The sequence below is a fragment of the Pieris brassicae genome, chromosome 10, assembly GCF_905147105.1.
Source record: "Pieris brassicae chromosome 10, ilPieBrab1.1, whole genome shotgun sequence".
In the NCBI taxonomy this organism is placed as follows: domain Eukaryota; kingdom Metazoa; phylum Arthropoda; class Insecta; order Lepidoptera; family Pieridae; genus Pieris; species Pieris brassicae.
This window is the reverse complement of record NC_059674.1, coordinates 15917757-15932577: the sequence shown is the minus strand read 5'-3', so window position 1 is coordinate 15932577 and position 14821 is coordinate 15917757. Positions and strand designations below refer to the sequence as shown.

The window sequence follows — 14821 nt, the reverse complement described above, 5'->3', positions numbered from 1 at the left end:
CTGGCTGGATGGACTATTCCCACGCAATTACCAGAGACAACAAAAAAAGAATCAGTTTTATGTAATAGTCTCGGCAATTTTATTTTCAAGCTGTGAATGAATATCCTATTAGAATAATACGAATGAACCTTACTCAACATGCGCCCATTGAACCGTTACGTTTACCACAATGACGATGACAGATTAAAACCTGATGCTCTCCATAAACAAAAGTCGTGGGTGAGAACTTACTGATGTTGTAGTAAGTGTTTAAAACCACTTCACAATATGACAGATTCAAATTCTTTAAATACAAGTGTAGTTTTTACAGAACCGAATTGGACCAAATTTAATAAAATATTACAATATGATACAACAATATTTAGTAATCTTAATATATTACATAATAATATATGCAAGATAATGGTGTATATTATTAGGTCAGGAAATGTATTAAATTGTAGTGCGAAAGAGTAATTAAAAAAATCAAATACCTATATTGATTACAAGAATGCAATCGCATTAATGCATTGATTCAATGTTCATTTCACCGCTTTCTCCTCAAAAGTCTATTAAAAAACATTTTAGCACAACTATTGAAAATTGTTATTTTATTCTCGATGAAAAATAACAATTTCTAATGCTGTTTGTTTATTTCAGTGTGTAATGCACTTAACATCAATTTTGAGGAACTTTGTGGCGAGTAGCGGCGAATTCGTTCGAGCCAATGCAGTCAGAATTTGACGCTGAGAGCAGAGGTCGCGTTGCCGGTTCGCGTATCTGATCGCCGACTCCGCGTGTTTAGAAATAAAGTAAAAAATTCCCGCGTTATTTAAGTGAATAAGTTTTTTTAAACCGATCCGAATATTTTAAACTCGATCGAAATATAGTTTAGTTTTTTGTTGTGATTTTTTGTGTTTTGCGTAAAAATGCCGCTCGTCGCGTGAAGAAATAAGGACTAAGGATTAGGCTTTTTTGTAAGTTTTATTACATTTCTACAGAAAATTTTAAAATAATAAATTAATGTTATTGTTATATTATATTTTTATACTATAGTATCCAAAAAATTAAAAATGAAAACTACCAAAGTTAAAAAATATAAAAAAATGAAATTTAGTATTCAAAATTTATTTAAAATAAAAATATTAAAGGAATACTTAGATAGGTTTTCTAAAAAGATCTAATACCAATATTTTTTAATTACCGAAGTTTGAAAAAATCGCTGAAATCAGTAAAAACATTATCTTAACATAAAACAATATTTAACATCCGTCAATATTTTGATTATATTATCAGTATTTTAATTTATTGTTGGCAAACATAAAATCCGATTTTTATAGATTAATCTTAGTATTAACGTATCTAGATTTAAATCACAATCCCTTAATTTAAAGATATCTTTGGTGGCGCTAATTACTTATTACAACATTAATTATTAAACATACGACGGTGATAACTAATACGGAATAACATTGCTATCAGAAATCTGTCCGCCTGTTTAATTTATTTCATAATAATGTGCAGATAGGGTTGATAAATAAGAGTAAGAGACATTGCATACTAATTACGCCTCCGAACAAATATATCAGCACTACTTAGTGTGAACTCAGTGGTATTATATCGAGTTTAAATAGTTTTTTACAGTTTTTTTACATAAAAAAATTCAGTAGTGACAGTAGTTTTGCGATTATTGCGAATGTTACTAATGTTCTTTACAAGGTAGCTTTTAATTCATATAATACCCGAGTATTTAGATAAATTCCTTTTAAAAATAAAATCTTAAAATGCACTCAAATATTAAAAAAAACATTTTTTTATAACCCTTATATAATAAATATATTTGGATCAGTTTATTTACATACAGACTATCTAAAGTTCCTATGATGCGAAATTATGATGTCAATAATACAGATTCGCGGGTTAATTATTAATTTAAAAAAAAATAGAATTCTAATCATTAATGACGCGTTTGAATTTAGACTTTCGAAGTTTGAATTCTAGAAATTTATGACTAGTCAAAGTATATTTTAATGTGTATATAAATTATTGAAAATGTTGATTCAAACTGTCACAACGTACAGCCAGAAGTTAGTGCTCCGTTTTGAGACCCTCAAGAAAAATTCACTTACGTCCTCATAAACATATACATATTAGTCGTATTTTAATTTTATCATATTTTAATTATTTTATAATTAAATCGTTTTTTTGTTAACCCTAACAATCGGCAGTGCCTTGAACTTTATCGCAGACGTATTTTGATAACCCTACGTTCCGTGTTATGTCACTACGTTTTAGCACTTCCAACCTTATTCACTTTGAATTGTATAAACAAACAATAATGCTCTAAATTATTGTTTGGTCTTCTATTAATAGTAGGTAAGTTGCTTAATAAGTTAATGTATTCCTGTGGATCTGGATAATTAAAATTGTTGGAATTCAAAATAATTTTTTTAAATAACTTTCGTTTTCTTAAACATTTTGTATCCACATCGACATATAAGATTTTGTATGCAAGTTTACGTATGTTTCGAATTTTTCGAACAATATCAGTTACATTTTTAGAGACGGTTATAATATTGTATATGATATTATGTTTAATCTAGCCTGAATCCTTGGATCCCTTCTGGCAATAACACAGCAGTCTTAGCCTAGTGGCTTCAGCGTGCGACTGTCATCCCTGAGGTCGTAGTTTCGATCCTCAGCTGTGCTCCAATGGACTTTGTACATGTGCATTTAATACTCCTTCGCTCGATAGAAAGTTTACTGCCTTATCAAAAGGACGTTGGCGTATGTCAGGCTTAGAAGGCTGCTCACCTACGTGTCTATTAGAAAAAAAAACAAATGATCTCGAAACAGACGGGTTTTTTTTCTTGCAACAACATTATCTATAACTGGCAATCGTTATGCTCTGTATGCATCATCAGAAAGTGTGAATATAGCCATTACACACCATTTTATTGCGATTAAAATAGTTCAACTATAAATAACTAAGTTGTCGACTTTTATGGATGTGTGTATAAGTTTTAAGCAGTTTGGAGACGGTAACGTCGTCGTACATATCTTTATATGTGTGTTCTCCTCCTAAACGGGTGGACTAATATTTATGAAAAATTGAATGTGTATTTAAGAATGGTTTTGATTTTCATTTAGATGTTCTTTTGTGATACATTCGGGTCTAAATATTGTGTTATAACGTACATAAAACCAATGCGAAAATATATACGAAAAAGAGGATGTAAATGAGATTTGTTATAATGCTACTTATTTCAATAAGTGCATCATTGTTGCATCGACTGAAAATTTCATGTCCATAATATTTTCATTTGATTCTAAAATTCTAAACTTTGAATATTAAAAATTGTCTACCCTATTATTTTTAATAATAAATATTAAATTACCAAGTTTTAAAAGTAACTTTCATTAAGAAAACACTTTTTAACCGGATTGAAACTATGTATTATTATAACCACGCACGCGAAACGTCGGAAAAATTTAAATTTAACATTATGTAAATAATTATAAGTTTATAATAATAATACTTAGCTTCAATCCGGTTAAAAAGTGTTTTCTTAATGTGTAAAAGCTATGTTCACAAAATACAATACTAAGTAGCTTTCATTTAAGCGATATATATATATTATATGTAATATTTAATAACATATATACAATAACAGCGGCGGCCTTAGGCGGTGGCGAACAGAGCAATCGCCCGGGGCCTCGCACAACAATCCAAGAAAATTAAAAAAAAAATTGAGGTACAAACTTTATTAACTTGAGATATAAATTTTATTAACTTGAGATATAAATTTTATTAACTTGAGATATAAACTTTATTAGATTGAGATATACACTTTATTTACTTGAGATATAAACTTTATTAGATTGAGATATAAACTTTATTAGATTGAGATATAAATAAACTTCATCAACAAAGATAAATGTTATAAGTAAAATGTGGCAAAGCAAAACCATGCACTTAGATGTGGCTATACAACACTTAGACGCATTGGCTCGATAAATATCGAATAAATTGTTTTCAGTCATCTCTTGTAACATCGAGAGAAATAGCCGAGGAAAATGATATTGTCAGACAGTTTAAAGAAGTCAGAAGATGCCGTAAAAAAAGGCATTTTGATTATGAAGGGGAATATATTTATGTCATTATTGACAATGCGCAAGGTAGCATCCTAGGTTTGAGGCTCTTAAACATCATGAGAGTATATATGCTTTTATTTATAATATAAAAAAAATAAAGGAAATTAGTGGTAGCGAACTTTTGAAGCAATGCATTGACTTGCAAATATCTATGACAGTAGGAGAATCATGCGATATTGATGGACATGAATTGTACGAAGAACTGAATATGTTCATTCGTGTGTGTGTGTATGAATCGACTACATTATCTGGGTGCTAAAATACATTTACAAAATTTACTGAAGTTTACCCAACTATCGTAATAGTCCTGAGAATTGTTGCTACCACACCTGTTACAGTTGCGTCTGTGAAAAGAGTTTTTCGAGGCTTAAAATTAATAAAACGTATCTGAGGAATTCGATCACACAAGATCGGCTTTCAGCCCTTGCTAATATATCAATAGAGAAGCTTATTCATTAGATTATTGTGCTTTAATTTAAGATCAAACACCAATGTTAAAACGTATTCATCAAATCATTTTGTATTTGTTAATTTTGTAAACTGTCAATGTAAAATATTTTAAAACTCGAATTTCATTTATTTGTATAACTTAAGCATTTCTCCTCAAACATGACAGATACCTAAACCAAACAACCAGACCCACTTTTGCATCACATATATTTCACGAAGGACAAAGGGCCTCGTAAAGACCTTCTGCCCGGAGCCTCGCAATGGGTAAAGCCGTATCTGTATAATAATAAAACACATGATATAATCTTTGATTATCGTTTATACATTGCCTTAGCGATTTTATTTATGTATCAAGATTTACGATCGATGATAGCACGTGGGCACGGAAGTTACGAATTTATAGTTTTATCACAAAATAATAGTAAAATTGTTGTTACAGCATCAAACTTGAATAGATTAAATTACTATTACTATTATAAATAAAATTACCGTCACATTATCCCGGGACGCCTCACATTTTTCCGTTACGCGCCATATTTTTCTTGTCACTATCATGGTTGATTCGAAGCCATTAATAACAAAAAATATATAATAACGGTAGCAATGATAGTACTAATTCTATTACAATTAATGAAATTCTGTATTAATCTTAGTAGTAACGAGGTAAAATGAAATAATTATTGTATTCATGTCTATGATAATAAAAGCCTTTTGTTTATACAATTTCTGTATAGTTGCATATAGTAGATAATTTTTCGAAAAATAAGGTCATAAAGAAGTTTCACTTCTTACGTGTGTAGTAAACGTACACTTTTTTTTCTTGGATTTTAGTCAAAAGTTTAGCACTAAATATGGCTTAAATAACAAGATCAAATTCACTTGGAGTTTTGGCTATAATTTTTCATAAGTATAGGTAGTTTAAGAATCTAAATATGAATGTATTTTTTTATCAAACCAATGATATGGTGGTATGCACTCTGTATTTTAGAAAAAAACAAATATATTTAATTATAGAACACATATTTTTCTTTTTACATAGTAGGAGGCAAACGGGCAGGAGGCTCACCTGATGTTAAGTGATACCGCTGCCCATGGACACTGACATTGCCAGAAGGCTCGTGCGAGTACGTTGCCTATATTTTAAGAATTGGTACGCTCTACCCTAATGAAGGTCGAATTGGTTTGGAAATACTTCAGGGAGCCGCTGGTCCCACATAGTGCGCGGTTAAAACTGCCTTAAGAAACGCTTAGTTATAAAAATGAACCATATTAAGTTGCTATCACTGGCAACACTGATTTTCAGTGGACCCTAACTTGGACAGGTATACATTGAGCAAAACAAAAATTTTAACAATTAAAACCAATTTGCTTTAACGGAACAGAACACAAAATGATTAAATTATAACTAGACATTTCAAATGGCTTAAACCATGTTCGTAAAAGAGAATTTCAGAAATTGTTAATTAGTGGTAGCCATAGACAAAAAAAAATACTATTCATACACTTTATACTAGATATTTTTTTTAAATTGACGAACATCAGGTCTGGTAGTACTTAATGAGTGGGGTAATTCGTATCCCGTTTCGAATTTCGGGTGAGGACGGACACTCGGTGAAGTACACATATTCGTTAACGTTACTAACATGCTAATAGCCAGGAGACTAACGGCAGACAACTGTTTCTCTTAACAATGACCAGTTAATTGTTTATTTAACAGGGCTGTCACCAAATGTCACTGTTAATTATGTTCGTCAATCATTCCTTTTTTATAGACCTATCTGAATAAATATTTATTTCCAACACATAAATATACAGTATTCGCAATACTCTTAAGTTATAATAATAATAATAAAACAAATTTAAAAAGTTTGGTCCCTGTGGCAGTGTACCTTTAACGCTGGCAGCTTTTCCTCACTGTATTGCGATACTTATTCGTAGAGCGAGGAATCAACAGCTCTGGCGATACCGGCGATCTAACAGGGGCCAACTTAAATATTTAATTGGCGCCTCGAAAGCCACGTTCCAAGAGCCCTAAAACAAAATCAAGGTTGGATAAATTATATTTAGATTTTTATAAATCAATAAATTGCAATTCTATTTACGATATTGTGATGTTCCCACATAATGACGTTAGAGAAAGCCAGAAAATAAATATTGCCTTAAGGATTAACGAGAATTTAATGTCAACAGTCTCGTTACAATAATAAATGTTACTTTGAATTGGATATATAAACTTCAAATCATCTTCATTCGAAAAATATCTCGTTTTATTATTGTTCGACGAATACTTTATTTTCTTAGATCTTCTTTGTATCAGTTGCTCTATTTTTGTTTTACGTGTTACCTAATATTTATTTTATGTTTTATTTACAAGAATCACAATCGTAACAGGTGACCCTAAATCAACAAGAATGAAGAAAGTAAATTTAAGAAATTAATTAGGAAAAACAAGCGAAACATGAAAGGGTAGGCACTAATAGTAGAACTTTTATCAGTTCACTCGGATGGACAATAAAAAAAGACATGTAACTTGTTGACTAATGAAATACAGCGAATCATATTTGCCCTTTTTACTGAGCTTTAGTCCTTTATGAGCATATGACGTGACGACGAACGATGTCGCCTTTTGAAGTACCCATAAGGCACATTGAATATCTTATTTTGTCTTTCAATTTAATACACCCTAATAAGCATTTACACCTAATATTTATACGCAGTAGCAAAGCTTCGAGCCTAATTTCCACTATGCATAAAGCAACAAATCAAAAGGCTCAGTACTCTATATAGTTTATGTGAATTCGTTTGATCTAGATTAGACGTACCCGAATTCGTAAAATATTTTATTTATTTATCGCTGTCAGCCCTAAATCCGGTAACACCTTGCTTCTAAACTCGCAGCTCACCCACTGACCCAGCGTTCCTTCATTATTGTATTAATGTGGTGTCTAATACATTTGTAGTTAGGGTTGACAAAAGGTTTACAACGGTAGCCATATAACACATAGGCTCGATGATATACTTTCGTTTGAAATCGGTCAAAAAATAAACTTTCATGCATAGTCACGATTAGTTTATAATAATTGTTGTTTTAACGGTAGACTTAAAGAAGGGTAACCTACTCACAAAACTGTAAAAGTACTAAGATTCCCTAGTGAGGGGAGACATCCAAAATTAACGTATTTTTTTAAATTAATATCTACATTTATCCCCATTATTTGAAGCATTTGAACTTTATTCAGTTCCTTGTAACCATTCAAAGTGACTCTTCGACTTTATTAATGCGCTTCTTCCAATTTTGCACATGAATTACTGAGCAGTTATAATATTAAATATTGTGTATATAAAGACAATTTAACTCAACACGCCGCAACGTTTTTAAACTTTTTCGATAGATTAGTAAAGTTAAGGTGAATCTTAACGACCTACCGGTTAAAAAATTAAACCCCAGTATCCGTAAGCATTTGAACCTTATATTCAGTAATTAGTATAAGCTTTGAGTCTTGTGACAACTCAAAAGGCTAGGTCATCGATATTAATAATTTGAATTAAATTCTACCGATTTCACATAAGTATTTTCTAAATTATAACATTAATTACAGTTATAATATCAAGTATTAACAAGACAATTTAACATATAATTGCGAGCATTAGTCACAACATTCTTAAACGTTTTCGGGAGATTAGCAGTTAGTGTGAATACACCCAACAGTTAAAATCATTCCCACGGAGTGCTCTTCAGCAGCCAATTTGACCCAATTATCACTGGTTTCATGTGTGAAGTACTTGAAATGTCTGCTTTACATCAATCGCTTTTCTTTATTCTTGATGGACCCTATCATCGACCGTTTAGCGAGATGTAACATTATGTAAAATCTAATCTAGTGAAAATGGAATACAAATAATTCAGTTGTCAGAAGTCGCTTAAAATAAATCAAGTTAATTATGGGGCAGTAATTTACATATAAATCAATTCACATTGAACATTTATATATGTGATGCTTCAAAGCCTCAATCTTTCAAAAACATAATGAATAACTAATAGCAATCTGTGTAAATTGGCAAAGTGTCAATCGAAAAGAAAAAAATGTCAATTGAAACTGACATTACGGATGTGTATATCCCTTACTGGCTAGTATAAATAATTACGAGCTGGTTGCCTAGCAACACAAAGCATAAGAACTATTTTCGAAATAAATTTTGTGACATAACTGAAATGTATTATTATTTGTCAGACTTCAAAAGGAAAAGTATTGAAAAAAGAAAAGAAACTACTAATTTTAGCGACAGATAACAATCAAGTTCATAACATCAAAAGCTTGAAACAAATGAACACATGCCGGAAACAAATTCAGTTTATCAAAAAGTTTGATCAAGAAAGGGCTAAATTTCTACGAAACAAAAAACCGGGAATGATCAAAAAGATCTCTATTTATTCCTTTAATCTTTATAACACATTCAAAGAATATTTAAGATTAAAACGGTTTCCGTTGGTCGTTTTAATGTGGTTGAATTTATGAGAATGAATGCAGTTCGATTTTAATATGAACTATTACTAGAAGAGTGTGTAGTATACGAGAAAGGATATATAACTCTCTTCCTTTGTTCTCTTTTTCTTAAGAGCATACAAATATGTGAATATAGACACGAGTCATATATTATATGTAGTGTGTGGCCAATTTGATTGATTTCCTGTATAATATTTTTATTATTTTGTTATGGTAATTGTATGACATACCCCACAATTCTGACATGCAAGGCTTGACCTGCAGGCTTGCACCGTGACTTCAATATCGATTTTGAACTCGAATAGATTACGATACCAAGATGGCGCCATCAATGTTATGGATAAAGGAGTATTGGCGATTAAAAAGTGTGGCGGAGAGTTTATTGCCAGTTCTCTTCCGTTCTACGGCCTTTGAGAACTGGCAGTAAATGTACAATTAGAAGCATTTCATATACATTTCGTACATTGTGTTATCTATATGAATAAATGATTTTTAATTTGAATATGAACTGGTAATTACAGCCAATTATAAAATTTGCTGCAGAAAGTTGCTCTAAATAGAGGTATTTTACTTTTCAGCCAAAATTGACTAACAGTTTACGAGATAGTTATTCCTGGTTTCATTTATGTCATAATGGTATTTTGTGCGCATGTCTATGGCACTTTATACAGTGTAATTAAAGTATAGCTAGTATTTATTCTGCATCGTTTAAAACGACTAACGAATAACGATTTTAGTATAGATCACCATTCAGACTGTTCAAGTGTTCAATGTGTTCGTTTAATTACCACAGATCATTGATTTATGATCAAGATTCGATGGGACGTGGGTCTGTTAGTAACTTTGTATGAATCACTTTGGTCGTAAAAGAAACAATATTTTATTCCAAAATAGAAGACGGTAACGTAATAAAAATCTCAATTTTTTACTAACGGTCGTTGTATTATGTCTATTTTACGCATGATACTTCAAAATACGGTATATTTGTGTTTGGTAACTCCTCTTGTCTTTGCGTCTTCAACTTACCTTTTTGATGACAATTTTGTCAGTAAGCGAATCTTCAGAACAGTATAGTTTTCGAATCTATTTTATTCTTTAAGTGTTACACTCGAGAAGAGACATTTAAGATACAAAATAATACTAACTACAGCACTAATTTTCACCCAGGAGGCTCGGCAAGTTATCATAAATGTAGCACTAAGACTTTTTTTTTTTTTAATAAAATAGGGGGCAAACGGGCAGGAGGCTCACCTGATGTTAAGTGATACCGCCACCCATGGACATTCTCAATGCCAGAGGGCTCACGAGTGCGTTGCCGGCCTTTTAAGAATTTGTACGCTCTTTTCTTGAAGGACCCTAAGTCGAATTGGTTCGGAAATACTTCAGTGGGCAGCTGGTTCCACATAGCGGTGGTGCGCGGCAAAAATTGCCTTGAAAAACGCTCAGTCGTGGAACGGCGGACGTCGAGGTGATACGGGTGGAATTTTGTATTCTGCCTCGACGTCCGATGATGAAACTCAGCTGCAGGTATTAATCCGAACAACTCCTCTGAACACTCTCCATGGTAAATGCGGTAGAAGATGCAGAGTGACCCCACATCTCTACGCAACGCCAAAGGATCGAGCAGCTCGGAGAGGGATTGGTCATCGACGATTCGAACCGCTCTTCGTTGGATACGAAATTGAAATAATTGTTATAAACATGCACCACGGAATAACTGTAATCTAGTTTTGTAATCTTTGATTTGTGAAATAATTGTAATCTAGACCTACAGTGTAGAGCGTTGGACCAGTTTTGTCACAACCATATTTCTGTCATGAATAAAATTTTATTATTATTAACATCAAGTAGGTGGCGAATGTAAAGTAATATTTCGAATTGTTTTTTGAGCAATTACTTCAATGTATACTATTAACAGCTAAATATCTATTAGTATTTAACTTCCTGGCGGGTTCACTTCTGTTTATACTAAGTCTGCAGACTTATTTACATTCCTTTACAGGCAACATTTCTAATTGTTATGTCTTAGTTATTGCCGTGTTAATGTTTAAACACAATGTTACATTATCGCCTTCATTTGTAATAAATTATCGACGAATTAAAATTAATTCATTTATTTAATTTGTATTGAATTGTGATAGAGATAATTAGTATACGAGGTGCAGAAGTATCTCTGCTTAGTCATAGAGGTTTTTAAGATGACACAGGTGTGATTTTTCAACCGAATCCAAAGATGTTTATCGAAATACTGTGTGTGTTTCAATTTATTTAAAACTATATTTTTGTTTGGTATTTTTATTTATATCGGTGTTTACAATAATAATAAGAGCAATGTTGGCTGATTGGCTACGGCGTGCGACTCTCACCTGAGTATCTCATCTCTCTCTCTCCTCTCGAGAATGGACTCTCGCTGTTGACCTTAAGGGCCATTACAGCTCAGCTCGGGCTGTTTTGGCAAGCGTAGCTCGGCCGGAATAGGCATTTTTCCCGTGACTAGCGCAAGGGCGTCTCCTGTGAGACTCGGGTTTCGGCTTGCACAGTCTCATTCAACTTTATTCTATTAAATGGAAAATTAAACACGCGTTTTTGTCATTTCATAATTATTAAAAAAGTCAATATAAAAGAAATTATTGCAGTAGTGATATTGTCTATTATTGTTTGTACGATACGAAAAATATTTAACGATTTTTATATTATACAATAATTTGGGCCCTGATATACAAGTAATAAAGACGATTTACGATAATTGAAAATTAAATAATTAATGAGGTCAGGGTGCAGTCAAGCTAATCAGTACATATATTACTATACTTTTAAATGTAAAGTAAATTGATGCCGTCGTATAAAAGACATAAAAGCTTAGACCGGACGAAGGCTTAACCGGGTGTATACGAAGCCCATTGTTCTAACAATTAAATTGCTGGTAATACGATCGTGTGGCTTCATACGAATAAAACTACTCGTTAAGAGAGAACATATACATTATTTTAGTCTACTCTTTATTAGAAGTAGAAATTATTTTATAACTCTGAGCTTGGATTAAGAAACTCGCCAGGTAATATAAATATAACTAATAAATATTATTTAGTAAGTGATGAACTTTACTGCGTATAATTTTATACATCTTAATACTATATACTTTATAATAATTCTAACTAAAATTTAATATATAGTGTAATCATAAATGTTGCGTTTTACACTTGAAAATTTCGCCTTAAGTAGACATATATTTTCCATTTCATTAATCGTTTAAAAGGCTTTCCATATTTAACCGAAAAACACCAATGAAATAAGGCCTACGCATCCGTACTATTCTATATAATCGGGGCGTGACAACCGAGTTGCGGAGACCGGAAGAAAACTACATTACAACTATTTTTATTTTCGCTGTTTTCTATTATTATAAAAGTTCATTATTTTATGAATCACGTCCTAGTTTACCTAAACATGTATGGCATTGATCAAATAGCCACAGCCGTTTGCTTAACTAAAACCTAAAACCTAAAACCACAGTCACTAATTCAAGATTTATGTTGCCAGCGTTACACAGGAACTAAATTTGTTTTATACAATTGTAAATGCAATTACAATTCGATTGTTATGATTACTATCGTTTCATCTTTAAAAGGTTACAATAAATAAGTAACAAATATTATATTTATGTCCGACTTTCAACAGTTCGCAAGAAATTATTATTATGTAAGTGAAACTCTTATTGAATACAAACTATATTGCTTTGTCGACGATTCTGAGCTTCAAAACGCCTTACGTAAACTTAATTAAAATTAAAGCTTCATATTAAAGTGTGCTGTACTTTGTGAAAACTTGGTTGTTAAGCTCTTGGAACTAATAAAGTACTGTAAATCAAAACTAGCCTTATTGGAAAAAATTAAGTAAATAAAGCAAGTTTGAATCGTATTCTTTTGTATTAAATCGCAATTCGTGAATTAGTGACATTAGCTTTTATTACTTAAAAACAATATTTTTATATTATTTTCGACTAAGATTGGTGATTCTATAATTTTTTATTATAGGATTTTATTTTTCACTTCTTGGACTGTACCCATCCTAGTTTTTTTAATATAAATAAGGAAAAACCTTACTCGGATTGCCTGAAAAACATCGCTATTAGCGATATGGCCGCCCGTTTATGTATTATGTTTATTATTTTTCTATAAATGTAACGAAGTGTTTCGTTATTTTATTACAATAATATTAATAGCTACATAATCATACCAATAAATATGTATTTATATAAAACTATATAGGTCATATAAGACAGTTGAATAATCATGGTAGCTTTATATACAAATGTACAATTATTCGCAATATTCACGTTAGTATATAATTATGTTGGTCGTGTCTAATGGAACGTAAAATTGATAATGAAATAATCTTTACTGCTCTGTAATGAAATTATAATAAATCATCATAATTCTAAGGGTTATGTAGAAAAATTATTTATTAGCAATGCATGAAGGAAATATATAATGCTTATATTATATTCAAGAACATAAATAAGCTTTAAGCTTGATTCCCGTGACAATATATAATTTAGATAACGTTATATTCGTATATACGATTTTTTGTACGATTCAGACTATATGTTGAATAAAATAAGAATATTTATTTAATACTATGAAAAGTGAGCCAGCAAATGAGACCGAATACAAACTATTCACACCATGCTATATCCAGATTTGCTTATTTACGTTTTAAAGTTTAAGTTCGCGTATTTTTTTTTATTTATTTATTCACACTTAGCACATAATAATATTTTTTAAGTTATATAAACAAAGACGAAATACATGCAACGAGTGAAATTAAAAAATAATTTTATATAAGTGCTAGATTTATAGTAAAAACAACGCTTTTACATCAAAACATATTGTATATGTATTAACATATTGTTTGGATAAATAAATTATTTGCCCAATTTATAAACAATAGAGGTTCATATAAAATTATATATTATATATGCATTAACCACCCACCTGAGTCTTACCTAAGAAGCGATTTTCTTCCTACACATGAATGCGTCACATCCAAATTACCTACTTATTTACTTAACATCAAGTATACAACTTATAATCCATATATATTACATATAGTAACATTTTCATGAACATAAATAAATGTCAACACAGGCCTTATGAAAACTACTGGTGCCATACAATATTTTTGGCAGAACTGGACTCTTAAACTCAGCTAACAATCCCAAAAACCAAATCTTTGTCATTATTGAATGGTTTATCTATGTTATATGATTATTTTGTAGCGTATACAATAATATAAAATAGTCATCAAAATCTCTGAATAAATCGTTAATAAAGGAATTTATTTACAATCAACTCAACTGTCCCAAATCACTTGACATTTTCTCAATTAATGCCTCTAACCTTTGAAATGAATATTCATAGAACTACAATCTAAATTCTAATTATAAATATTACGAAATGTCGGAACTACTTATTTCGTGCCGTTTTCTATCAAATATTTATTTATATTTAACCCAAGTTTTTTTAAGCGACAGCCAAACCGGCGGGTCACATTAAATAAATTACTTTAGCCGCCCATGGACACCTGCAACGCCGGGGGAGGTTTTGTTACCAGCCTTCTTGGGTATGGTACATTTCTTTGAAGGTCTCTTATTGGTTTTGAAACACCTCTATCTGGCGGTTCGCCCATGAGATGGTCACCGTAGAAAGTGCCTTAAAAGCCACTTATGGTGG

The 14821-nt window shown here is 31.3% G+C and overlaps 1 protein-coding gene across 2 annotated transcripts in view; it reads left to right on the top strand.

Moving 5' to 3' along the window:
* The window catches only part of LOC123715425 (phospholipid phosphatase 2-like), a 72238-nt gene that overhangs the window by 11280 nt on the left and 46137 nt on the right, over positions 1–14821 (top strand). Inside the window, exon 1 of one of the 2 annotated variants that reach the window (XM_045670421.1) lies at positions 725–956. The exons of the other annotated variant lie outside the window; for it this stretch is intronic. The gene's annotated coding sequence lies outside the window, so the exon portion shown is untranslated. Of the gene's footprint in view, positions 1–724; positions 957–14821 lie in introns of those variants that run through there. 2 annotated transcript variants of the gene reach the window in all.